The sequence below is a fragment of the Neophocaena asiaeorientalis genome, unplaced genomic scaffold (assembly GCF_003031525.2).
Source record: "Neophocaena asiaeorientalis asiaeorientalis breed wild unplaced genomic scaffold, Neophocaena_asiaeorientalis_V1.1 scaffold86, whole genome shotgun sequence".
Taxonomy (NCBI): Eukaryota; Metazoa; Chordata; class Mammalia; order Artiodactyla; family Phocoenidae; genus Neophocaena; species Neophocaena asiaeorientalis.
Window position 1 is genome coordinate 3,651,554 of NW_020175039.1, and position 13,714 is coordinate 3,665,267.

Below are 13,714 nucleotides of genomic sequence, written 5' to 3' on the forward strand. Positions count from 1 at the left end.
GAATGCATGAATGGAAAGTCTCTTGGAAGCTTCTTTTTCATAGATGTGAAAATAAACCACTGATACTTTATTTTTCTTTAGTTTTGTGGTGGGAACAAAGTTAGGGAGAGAAAACTACAGGCAAAGATGCAAAGATTCTTTCACTAGAACTTCGGCTAAGTTCCTGTCACTTTTGATCCATCCAGTTAGAATTTGGAAAACACAGATTCTTAAATACAGCAAAACACTAGATCTTCTCTGATAAAACCCATTGGAAGTTAGAGCTATAAGGAGAGCCTTGTTGACTGAGACTAACTTGTTGATTTTGTAAGTGAGTCACCTGACCTAGGTGTCTTTCTCAAGGTCACACATCTAGTTTGTGGCATCTGTAGGTCTGGAAATCAGGTCTCCTCACTTGTTGCCCAGTGATCGCTACACCATGCTTCCTGGCTTCCCCTCAACCTCAACAGTTGAATTCTTTCCTGGAGTCTGGGAGACATAAGGCAAAGTTGGAGAGCAAGTGCAAGATAGAAAATATGCAAGCAAAAGATGTGTACATGTAACACTTTTCTGGTTACAGCACTATGAGGTGAGGAGCTCTTGTCTACAGCAGCAGCCCTGTGATCCAAGGGCCCTCTGCAGTTGGTGCAGATCTTCAGATGCGAGCAAGAAGATGGCCATAGCCATGGCACACTGCAAATGGAGCAATGGCCTCATCAGGGTGAACGGCACCCCTGGAGATGATCAAGCCATGCACACTGCAATATAAGCTACTGAAGGCTGTTCTGCTTCTGGGCAAGGAGTGATTTTCTGGGGTGGACATCTGAGTCTCAGTGAAGGGTGGTGGTCACATGGCCCAGATTTACACAATCTACCAGTCCCTCACCAAAGCCCTGGTGGCCTATTACCAGAAATACATGGATGAGGCTTCCAAGGTGGAGATCAAAGACATCCTCACCCTGTATGACTAGATCCTGCTGGCAGCCGATCCTCATTACTGTGAATCCAAAATGTTTGTAGGTCCTGGTGCCTGTGCTCACTACCAGAAATCCTACTGATGAACCCATCATGAGGGTCAAGGATCACCTTTATAATAAACAGTGGTTGTAGGATTTGAAGTTTAAAACAAAAAAAAAGTACAAGGAGCTAGCATTGTTTCTGCAGTAAGGTAGATGTCTTGGATGGTCTATTCAAGGGAGTTCACCTAGTCCAACTTAATGAAACCTACATCCTTTATGTACTGAGGAAACACTGGCTACACATACTGAAGCAGTATTTCTGGATTATACATGCCAGTTTGAGCAGATGTGGCATGGGCAAGAACCCCGGCTGAATTTTCTCTGGTGGCTCCAGTAGAGCTGTTGATGACCCATCTTACTTTCTCAGATGCAATGAGGCACAACGCAAAGAGACATGTACCAGTGGAATCTTCAGAGATTATGCTATATCCGGGACAACTTGCTTTGGTCTCACAAATTGGTTCTGCAGGAATATATACAGTCCCTCCATTTAGACAAACTGAGGACTGGGGTGTTGAAGTCAGGATCAGGAGCCAGTACTGGATACTGAGGCAGAGTTCACTGGTCTCTGGGCTTTAACGAGAAGGGTTGAAGGAGATGGGTAGACCTGGAGACTAAAGGGAAGTTACTGAGTTAAAAAAACAAGACCATAAATTGTCAACTTGAAGCCAGGCTGAATGGGAACATACAGATACAGAAGCAATGCGATGGAAATCTAATGAGAGAGAAAGCTTCAAGTTCAAGTTAAAACCTACAAGATGAAAGGACAGCTGCAGCACCTTTGTATCTAGCTCCTCCCATCTTAGGTATGTGTGGAGAGGTACCTCGTCCACACTATCATACTGACACGACTGTTAAAGAGATTCTCTCTGCTTCAGCTCTGATGGAATCAAATTTGTATTCACTCCCACTCCCCTCACTAAACTTTGTGGATTTCTCTCTTCATGGTTATTTTAGCCTATTGGTCAAGTGATGTGTTTGGAACCAAAGGGTTTCCATTATTATTCATGACTTTACAAGAATTGCTATAAAAAGACAGTTGACTCAGCATTCTTAGCTTTATCAGATGAATTCACATGAAGCTAGATTATTTTTCTCTCCTTTATGCTCTACTTTTCTCCTCTTAAAGGATTTTTGAATTAACTTAAATGTCCTATTTTTAAAATTTTTTATAGACCCATTCAATGACATAGTTCTCCTTTCTACCTTCCCAAGAAACATCATGAATTCATAGTTTAAAAGCTTACACATAATGAGATCATGTCATTTTTAAGGTCATGGCTTCCATAAACAAATTATCAATCTGATTTTTGTGAAACTCTCCCTTTAATTTCTTTCTGGGATGTTGTATATCTAGAGGCCTTCCTCCAATGCCACCTAGTCTGAGTGTTGATTTACATGTTTTTAAATACAGTGGGCAATTTCTGATTGGATGTCATTTCCAGCTACAGTGAGGACAGATCTGTACCCTAACTTCTCCCCTTTTTTGTGCCCACTTGTACATTCAGTCATGTAACCTTGGAGATGACTAATCCATTTTCACCCAGCATTATATGAGTGCTGAGATACATTCTGAGTGTTGCTAATGAACCCAATGTTTTGGGGCTGATTGACAGGAGAGCTCCTTATTCCATGAACGACCCCTCATAGAGCCATCTTGAGAGAGTGTACCATGGGTTATAAGGAGAACAGGGCAAAAGGAGCATGGTTGCACAAGTCCCAAAACTTGCTTATGAGAAAAGTGATTAAAAATCCTGTTGATTGGTAGTCAGAACCATCATATTTTCAAGAAAGACCAGAACAGTACTCTGGGTAGCTATGATTCAATATTAATTCATTGCTTGGAGATTTCCATTTCTTGTTTATATTCATTTACTTCATCGCTTTATTATACTCAATTTCACTCCTTATTTCCCACATTGTTATTGTTAATGGTGTAATTGATGAAGTATGCTCTGCTAAAGTGATGTGCATTTTTTATAGCTGTCTTCTCTAGGCACAGTAAAAACCCTAAACAGCCTTGAAATTAAATGTAATATATTTGCATCTGTATAGTTTTTATTTTAGCATCTGGAAATCATTTAGCCAGTTATTTATTTGAAAACTGACCTTAGAGCAGTAAAAGACCATGCATTGAAGTGTGTCTATACTGAGCTACCGAGTCAAACCCAGGCTAGAAACTGTGATTGAATCCAGACAGGCTGCTGACCCAGTGGAGAAGGGCTGTTCTAACACAAATTGGAACCTTCACTGATTCATGAAAGATGAGAATCACAATCTACGTCACCTGAATTTCAGTTCTAGCTCCAACCAGCATTAGCAGGTAGACAGCAAACCAGTAAATTCCTTGCTGGTTTTCATGATTAGATCTGAAACCCAGTTATCATGGGGATCCTGGGAGGGAATGTTTTCTCCTACTAAGGGGAGCAGAAATATGAACAGGTTGAGCTTGCTATCAAAGGCATATGTTATATGTTTTCTACAAAATTAATCTCAAGGGATTGAGGAGGGGAGTGGGGTGATATGAGATGGTAATTGACAATTTGGAGAAAATGCAAGGAACACACAGGAACAGAGTTTTTGAAGACAATAGACGCATCTAAAATATATGAGAAAGCCTTTGAAAAAATAATTGCTCAAATTTCAAAATAAAGTTACAAGGTCTAATGTCCCTTAACATCCTGACCAGTACACAGTATTGTTCCATAAACCTCAGTTGCTTCCACCTTACCTCTTATCACTTCTCCCTCATCCCTCCTTTCTTGCTTATATCGTTTTCCTTTCTTTTTAAATTTTTTTGAATAGGCTTATTTTATGGTAAATTTTCATAATTAATGGAAAAATTGTTTGATGTTCAAAAATGTGGCTTATGTTCTATTTTTCAGAAATGCTGTGCTGAGGTACATTTTGTAGACTATAGTAACTCTTTATAACCTTGTCACACTCAAGCCAACCCTTTATAAAAAGTGAGTATAATGTTGGCTTTCACAATTAAAAAGGAATCTGGAAAACTGGGAAAGGTGTCAATGACAGGCATATGGAAAGCCCTGAAAGGATGAAACTAAAGAACTGGATGAGTCATTAATCCAGACCCTGTTCTCTTACAGCTGAAAAAAACTGCGGTACAAAAGGGAGAAAGTTTTATTACAGTTACAATTTTATCCTTCCTGTTTCCATGCTTCTGAAGTCCACACAACTTGAGAGCCGGACCTCCAAGTAAATGAGTATTGTACATAACAGTTCGAGTGTCATACCTTGCCATAGTAGATGCTCAATAAAATGTTAGCTCCCTGTAGTGGACAGACTCTAAGATGACCCCCAATTATCTCCATTTCCTAGTATTCATGACCTATGTAATCCCCTCCCTTCTTCAGTGTGGGCTAGACCCATGATAACTTCTAACAAACAGAATTCAGTAAGAGTGATGGAGTCCACTTCTATTAAAAATTGCAGAAGATTTTGGCTTACATTGTGCTAGCAGACAATTTTCCTTGATGGTTTTGAGGAAGCAAGCTGCCATGTTCTGAACTGCTCAGTGGAGAGGCACACAGAACAAAGAATTGAGGGTGGCCCCCAGTCAACAGGCAGCAAGGAATGGAGGCCCTCAATGCAATAGCCTTCTAGGAACTGAAACCTTCCAACACCATAGTGTTTGGTAGCAGGTCATTACCATTTGAGCATTCAGATAAGATCCCAACTTTGAGTACCACCTTCACTGCAATCTCGGTTGAGACACTCTAAGATGGTCAAAGCCCTTTGCTTATATTTCTGGCACGTTGAGATTATGAAAATAATACGTGTGTACTGTTTTTAGCTGGTAAATTTTGTGGTAATTTGTTACACAGCAATAGGTAACTAATATACACCATCATTTACCCATCCTTCCCCAATATATGAGACCAGTTTTGCTTCTGGAGCCCTATAAAGAAGTTTTCTCAATCTCCTTTTACTAAATCTTCACCCTCTGCCACCATTTTGTCTCTGGATGACACATTCTTTGTACTACATAGTCCATCTTTCTTTTTTTTTTTTTTCCTGCGTTTATCTTCTCCCTTGAATCGCAGACACCAAGATGAAGTCCTGGGCTCCTTTTTCCTGCTACTGGACCATCCTTAAGAAGATAGGATTTTCATTAACTACTTGCTGTGTTCATTTGCTATAATATATGCCCAACTTTGCTTGAATCAAAACCTCAGATCTTGGACACTATATAGAAGAATGCTACTTAGTCCTTCCCTGCCCACCTTAGATTATTATTTCAGATCCTTGTCTGTGTAATAATTAGTTGGTGGTTATATTTCTAAATCTATATTCCAGACTTTACCTAGTTTTTCTTTCAGATGCATCCAAACTCCTGATCTGATCCACAGTGTTATATCATTGAATGAAATTATTATTAACAGTGTCTATGATATCACTGAATCAAAGGCTTAGAGGCAAAGCCAAGACCAGATTGGATTTTCTTAGCCCTTGTTAAATAATCTTTCTACAACCTTTTGCAGCTTCCTTGAAAAGATAAAAAGACAACAGACCATCTGGCACAGACAAAATAAAAACAATCAATGATGATTTTCAAGTATATTCATAAAGGATGTTGCTTTTTCATTTCCACTGGGGTTGGAAGAAGAGAAAAGGTGCTTAAGCTGTGTGCCACATACCAAAAATTATTTATTATGGCAATATTTTCTTGAGAATGCTGTGAAAATTCCTTCTAGAGTAAATTTCTTTCTACCTAGGATATGTCCAGTATTGTACATGAAGGCAGAAAATGGCCTAAGTCACCTCGAGCATCCAGCACAATGCTTCTTATCTAGTAGGGATTTAACAAACAGTTTAAAGTAAAAGGTAAATCTAACCTTGAATTCTAAGATAAATGAGCCATTGACAGAAATGGAAACTACATAAATAAAATCCAAGAGACAGCACAATTGGTATTTAGGTACATAATAAAATCTACTCTCTGTAAAGTTGGAAAATAATATTTGAACTCCTACCTTAAACTGTCTACTTAAATGGTTCATGTTGTTATATCTACCTAACTCAAAACACAGGGTTACTTCCTCAAATAAGTTAAACATTTGAAAACACAATGTTAAAGAGTGAAAAGATCAAGGTAAAGTTATGTCTATCTCTTACTGGAAAAGTGATCAGTTTTGACAAGTCAGCCTCGGACAAGATAACAACCATTTATAATAACCATACATATGTGTGAAGTTTGATTTCACCAATCATAATATGGTCAGTTTAAGCGCTGAGCAATCTTGATGGCCATTTCTCAAGTGATTAGTGATATCAATAGCTAACAGGTCTTGTGCATTTAACAAGTTTTAGATATTATGGTAATTGTTTTCCATGAATTATCTCATTAAATCCTTACAGCAACACAATTACATATAGAAATTATGATTATATCTATGTACTAGATAAGAGAAACAAAATAAGAGAGGTTAAGAAATTTGCCCAAAGTCACATAGTTAATAAGGGATGGAGTCGGGCTACAATCTAAACAGTCTGATCCGAGTACAGTAAGTGCCCTACATCTGAACCTTCAAGTAGCGAACTTTCAAAGATGGGAACGTGCATTTGCATGTCCAATCATGTAAGTTAGTTCACGTGTCTGGTGCACATTGTCAAGTGCGTGCATCCTCTACAAGTGGTTGTGCTTTTGTGTACTTTACTGTACAGTAAGTACTGTATAGAGTACAGTAGTACAGTATTTTAATTGCAAGCCCAGGATGTCTGGAAGCAAGTGTAAAAGCAGCGGTGGTAGGTATTATAAACCTACGACAGTACAGTACTATATAACCGATTGTGTTAGTTGGGTATCTAGGCTAACTTTGTTGGACTTATGAACACACTCTCGGAACGGAACTCATTTGTATGTAGGGGACTTAACTGTATGTGCTCCTTACCACTGCAACATAGAGTGCCATGGCTAATCTGACTGTAGTGCACAGAAAAGTATTTCAATCTATTGATTACAAAATCATGTTAACTGTGTTGAGCACTTATGATCAGTCCCTTTGAGGATAAAGTAATGAACAAGATGTGGATCCTGTTCTCAGGAGGCTTACAGGTTACGATTATAACTTGCTTACAGCTTCATTACTGAAATTACAGGAAGAAAAGAAAATCCCATGATTCTCTGAGAGTTGAGATTCCCTTTCAAATGAAGTGGACACCAGCACGGCCTGAAGGCTTTTTTATGGTCCTCACGTGTGTAGAGAGCAGGCAGGAAATTCCAGGAGGTTCATGCTTCTTGGAGATGCACTCAGCCAATGACTGACGGGGTTGGAGGATAAATATTTCCGCTTCCTCACCCTTCAGATAGAATATCTCTGAAATGTAATCTATATGACTTCTAGAGTTCCCCAGCAAGACTAAGCCTCAGTTGCCCAAAGTGACAACCTGCATATGGTAAAATAGTTTATTGACTTGCATCCTTCCTTGTCTCACTTTTCAATCCTCTCCCAAAACTGCATGGAATCACCTTCACACTACACTTACTTATATTCAAATCTTTGATTCAGAATCTACTTCTGGGGGAACCCAACATAGGATAATTTTTGAAGTAATATTATTTCAATAATATGAAAATTCACTGTCTTGTTCTACTTCTTAGTGTTTTCCCCATTGAAAAAGAGTGTTTTGCTCTAAGACCGGCAGGTTTGAAAACTTCAGGTTTACATAAAGTTTGTTGAATTATTTTATGACAAAGAAAGTGAAATGCAATGGGGAATTCTTGATAGAAGAGAAGATTGAGCTATCTTTGGTATGTTTCTCAAGCCTAAAAAACCTATTCTAAGGCAGCCTCCGGTACCTGTCAGAACTGAAGCCTTTGTGTCTTAACATATCAAGTAGTGACTACAACCTACAGAGAAGAAATTCTTCCTCAAATATTTTCAAAAGGGATACTGTCTAAGAGAAGTCAAGTAAAAAAGATACATGATCAGGACAGTAGGTCAAAGAGTGGAGGAGGTTTTGTATAATGAACAGGTCTCAAAAATGAAAGTCATGAAAATTGGATTCTAACCCTCCTTTTGTTCCTAAAAAGCTACATCACTCTAGGAAAGCCAGTTCATTTCTCATGGCTTTATTTTCATGTAAAACAATGTTTGATTCGATTGATTTATTTTAAAAATTATTTTTGAATAAAATTATATATTAGCAGACTAGTAGTTGCCTGGGGAATGCGGGGAGAGAGGTGTGAGTTACAATGGATAACAAGGAAACTTTTTGATTTGCTCATCTTCTTGATTGTGGTGAAGGTTTCACTGTTGTATATGTGTGACAAAACCATCAAACTGTGCATTTTAAATAACATGAAGTGTCAAAAGTACATAGGAAATTTTTCAAACAGTATATAAAGGCAATTTCCCCTTTCTCTTCATATTCCAGTGTCCCCAAATCCACTCCCAAGAGATTAGCTATTTTAAAATATTTAAATATTACTAAATATTTGAGTTGTTCAGAGTTTGGTTCAGATTTCTCTTCCTTTTCTATACTCTCTTCTTATATGATATAATCTATTGCCTTAATTTTGATTTCTCTCCATATGTTACTGACTCTGAAATACATAAAGCAAGGCTAGAACTCACTTCTAAACTCCAGACTTACAAGTAACATTTCTTACTAAACTCTTCTATTGGATGTCTCATAGACAATTCAAATTTAACATGTCTCAAACTACTCTTAATATTTCCTTGTTCACATCCTCCTACAGTCTTTCCCGCCTCTTTGTAAATGGCACCATCAAACCCTCTCTAAATTAAGAAACCTTTCTGTCATCTTTTAGAATGCAAATCAAATCACATCTCTCCCTGGCTAAAATCTTATGCAGTGTAATTGGAATAAAATTCAACTCCTTCTCTTTGTTTGTTAAGACATTGTTCTGTGTCAGCAGTTCTCAATGATCTGCAGATACCTGTAGCTCCCTGGACTTGAGGGGTCAGTTTGACCCAAGCTAATTTTATAATACTACTAAAATTTTTCCTTTTCACTCTAACATTTTCATCGATGACACAGAGGCAATGTTAAGTAAAACCTCTGGCACCTACTATGCATCAAGTCTGTGACACCAACATATACAAGTAACCATTGCATTTTTCTCTGCCAGACATTAGCAATTAAAGAAAAAAGAAGCAGCTTCACATAAGAATATCCTTGATGAAGTACTAAAAATTAAAATTATTTATTTTGTTAAATCACAACTCTTGACCACGTCTTTTTAATATTCTATGTAATGAGATGCGAGATACGCATAAAACACGTGAACAATTGTTTGCATTGTGAGCTGAACTAACCTCATTTTTTCATGTAATACCATTTTTATTTGAAAAACTAACTGATAATTTATGCTTATTCAGATTTGAATGAGTTTGTCACTTCAAGGAAAGCAATTGACAACATTTGTTGCCAATGTTAAATTCAAACTTTCAAACAAGCAGTAAAACTTTGGAAATCTTTGTCTACCACCATAGGTTTGACAGCTTCTCAATACTTAAAAACTTTTCTGATAGCATCAGTGATGATTTTAATAAATGTGATTTTCCTTGATAATATACCATGAAATGTGTCAACATTTGAAAGATCTGCATTATTTCCAAAATATTTCCAAAATATACATCATTCTTTTCTTTCATTTATTTTAGTTTTAGAAAATTATTTATCATAAAACTGTTATCTTTATATTGTCATGTGTATTAATTTCTTAAGGTCACCATAACAAACCACCACGAACTTGGTAGCATAGAACAACAGACATTTATTCTCTCACAGTTTTGAAAGCCAAATGTCTGAAATCAAGGCGGTGGCACAGTGAGCTCCTTCTAGAGGCTCTAAGGGATTTTGCTTCTCTACTAGCTTCTGGTGGATGCCAGCAGGTCTTAGTGTTCCTTGGCTTATAGACCCATCACTCCAATTTCAGCCTCTGTCTTCCCATGGCCTTCTCCCCTCCTGTGTCTCTATATACCTGCTTCCCCTTTTCTTCTCTTATAAGGTCATGTCATTGGATTTAGGGTCTATTCTACACTCACCTTTTCTCTGCTACCTTTTCTCTTGGAACACTCCAAACTTTCTCTCCTTTGGTGCTCCCAGAATGGGAGTTTGTAAACCTGTGGTCTAATCTCTGTTATGTCAATGACACTATCTCTCATGTTCCTCACTAGTGAATGAGTAGGATGGGGCTAAAGTACTCTGCATGTCCTTTAGATCAAGAATTATACCATTATTCTCCTCAGGTCTCCTCAGGTTGAAATGTCATCTCTTCTAGAAAGCTTCACAAACCATCTTGTATATAAAAGCATCCTCTCATTCTATCTCACAGCATCTTGCATTTTTTCAAAAGTTTTATAAATATTTTAATTACGTTTAGCTTACTTTTTTACTTTAAAAGATTATTGTCAATACCCTTCAGTAGACTACAGCTTCTTGAACACTTGTACCATAGGTGTTTTATTTAATATTATACATACTCGGCTTTATTATATATACGTGAAATAGTCAACCTGTAAATATTATTTTAATGAATAAATAAATAAATAAGTGGACTCTGAGTTAATCTATATATATTTTCTGAATTAAGTTTATATATATTCTCTGAATGTGTATATAAAATATGGGGTTTTTTTGAAACACAAATGGACCATACTATAAGATGATCAATAACTTATATTCTTTTTTTCTGAATACGTGTTAGACAAGTTTCCATTTCAGTATAAATGAACTCTAGCTTATCTTTTCTTAATTGCTCCATAGCTTATCATAGTATGGTATATCATTTCATAAATTGACTACTTTCTAATTGACAGACACTTACGTCTTTTCTTAATGTTTGGTCTTATAAATATCATCCTTTTACACATATCTTTGTACATACATTTTTAACTGGATATAAAGCTGCTGGGTTAGAAGACTTGTGCATTTAAATTTTTGATGGAAGATGCCAAACTGACCTGCAAAATGGCTGAACAAATTCACATTTCCACCAATGGTTTAGCTAGTGTAAATCAACCAGATGATAAGACTTGGGAAGTAGCTAAACTTGTCTAACCAAGATCTTTTCTCCCACTGGCCTACCACAGTGCTTAAAATCTTTCTTCAGTAATTGAAGGTGACGTTTGTATAGATATTAACTTAAAATAATGGCAAATTACTGTGTCCACGTTGAGATAAATTGTAAGTCTTTAAAAACAGAAACGAGATAAGGAATTAAAATTTTAATGAAGATCAATATCATTATTAGAAAAACACAAATCAAAACAACAATGAGGTATCACCTCATGCCAGTCAGAATGGCCATCATTAAAAAGTCTACAAATAATAAATGCTGAGAGGGTGGAGAGAAAAAGGAACCCTCCTACACTGTTGGTAGGAATGTAAATTGATGCAGCCACTATGGAGAACAGTATGGAGGTTCCTTAAAAAACTAAAAATAGAGTTACAATATGATCCTGCAATCCCACTCCTGGGCATATGTTCAGAGAAAACCATAATTCGAAAAGATACATGCACCCCAATGTTTATCACAGCATTATTTACAATAGCCAAGACGTGGAAGCAACCTGAATGTCCATAGACAGATGAATGGATAAAGAAGATGTGGTGTGTATATATACATATATATATATATATATATGTATATATACACACACACAATGGAATACTACTCAGCCATATAAAAAAGAATGAAATAATGTCATTTGCAGCAACATGGATGGACCTAGAGATTATCATACTAAGTCAAGTAAGTCAGACAGAAAGACAAATATCACACGATATCACTTATATTGTGGAATCTAAAATAATGATACAAATGAACTTATTTACAAAATAGAAATAGACTCACAGACACAGAAAACAAACTCATGGTTATCAAAAGGGATAGTAAGTGGGGGCAGGGAGAGAGGAAAAAATTTAATGAAGAGAAAGGGACCATTGGTATCTTAAAAGGGAGGCAGCTTGAACAGAACTCTAGGCTAGAGCTCATTATTGTTCAACTAGAGACAGTAGAACAACACAGGACAACTGAGAGAGAGAGACACTCGGATGTCAGAAAGCCAGAATAAAGAAATATTGAAGACAAGCATCTGAGGAGAAAAACTCTGGCCTTAGAGTTATTTACAGCTGTGTTCCCCTCCCTGCTCAGTCACCAACCATCTCCTGACTCTGAACAAGGCACTAGTTCTTTCTGGGACTCACCACTACCACCAGTGCTGGATGCTCTAGTCCCAGAGCCCTTTCTTATTCAGACCTAAAATATATTATTGCATGACCCTATGATGAGGTTTTGCTTAGGGCTTGTCCTGGTCCCAGGATCAGTTCAAGGAAAGGGAGAGATTACTAAGCTACAGATATAAATACTTTTATTAGTTTCTTATTGCTTCTATAGCAAATTACCATAAATGTTGTGCCTTAGAAAAGCACAAATTTATTATTTTGCAGCTCTGGAGGGCAATAATCTGAAATCATACTCATTGGGCTAAAATCAAGGGCTATACTCCTTCTAGAGACTCTAGAGCGAATTTGCTTTCTTGCCTTTTCCAGCTTCTAGAAGCCACCTGCTTTCCTTGGCTCATGGCCATTTCCTCCTTCTTCAAAGCCAGCAGTGGAGCATTTTCAACTCTCTTTGACTCTAAACCTCCTGCCTCTTCCTTTATTTATAAGGACTTCTGTGGTTACACGGGGGGTCCAACTGAATAAACCAGTATAATCTTCCCACGTCAAGATTTCTTAACTGCAAAGTCCATTTCCCATGTAAGGTAACATATTCGCAGGTTGCAGAGATTAGAATGTGAACATCTTTGTGGGGAGAGATTATTCTGTGTACCATACAATTTAAGTAAAGAATGCACTTACTGATGGTATGAAGCTGGAAGCCAGAACGTACGTTGTTTCTTCCTTGGATTGTTTCAATTATTGATTGCTGTATAGCAAATGACCGCCAAATAGCAGCAGTAACTACAGCTGCCCAGGTGTTCTACTTCCAGCAAGGCTTACTAACAAGTCAGGCACATTGAGTTTGGCTCTTGGCTGGGAGTTTGATCAGGATTTTGGGCTGGGGGCCTCAGTTTCTCTCCATGTGGGTTTCTCCATAGGCTGTTGGGCTTTCTTCATGCAATGCAGGGTGGGTCTCAAGAGCAAGAAGCTCAAAAAAAAAGCAGTCAGAAGCTATATCATGTATCATATCGTATATGATCTAGACTTGGGAGTCACATAGCTTTACTTCTGCCATAATTACAAGGTCACTTTTATTCAAGGGAATGTAACCCCAGCTTCTTTTTAAGAGAAGTGTGAGTCCTACTGTGAGGAAAACTTGAGGGATGGGGATAATATTGTAGCCACCTTTGGAAAATACAAGTAGTCTGAAATCTTAATTAAACTCTTCTTGGTAGAGCCATATAACCAATCCCTGAAAACTGCACAAATTGTGCATTTGTTTGCTCCCACCTAATGGGATGCAGAGGACACAAGCAATTTGAAGAGGTCTGGCTGGCTTACCCTTCAGTAACCATATTGGAAAATTAGGTGTGCCTTTGGACTGAAAAAACTCTTCTGTTGTTATTAGATGTGGCCAGTGGAAACTTAACACATTCTCATATTAGTAATCAGAACTGACATTAAATATCCTCTACTCAAAGGAAATCATGTTTATATTTCCTTCTGCTTAACTACACTGGCATTCTCTCTTTCCTGGTAAATGTCTTACTGTATAAATT

At 37.4% G+C, this 13,714-nt stretch overlaps 2 pseudogenes; one reads left to right on the forward strand and one right to left on the reverse strand.

Annotated features, from left to right (window-relative positions):
- Positions 1-603: 603 nt before the first annotated feature.
- Positions 604-1,037, forward strand: LOC112411904 (40S ribosomal protein S16-like; annotated as a pseudogene).
- A 146-nt stretch (positions 1,038-1,183) lies between these two features.
- LOC112411930 (40S ribosomal protein S29 pseudogene) lies at positions 1,184-1,352 on the reverse strand (annotated as a pseudogene).
- Positions 1,353-13,714: the final 12,362 nt, after the last annotated feature.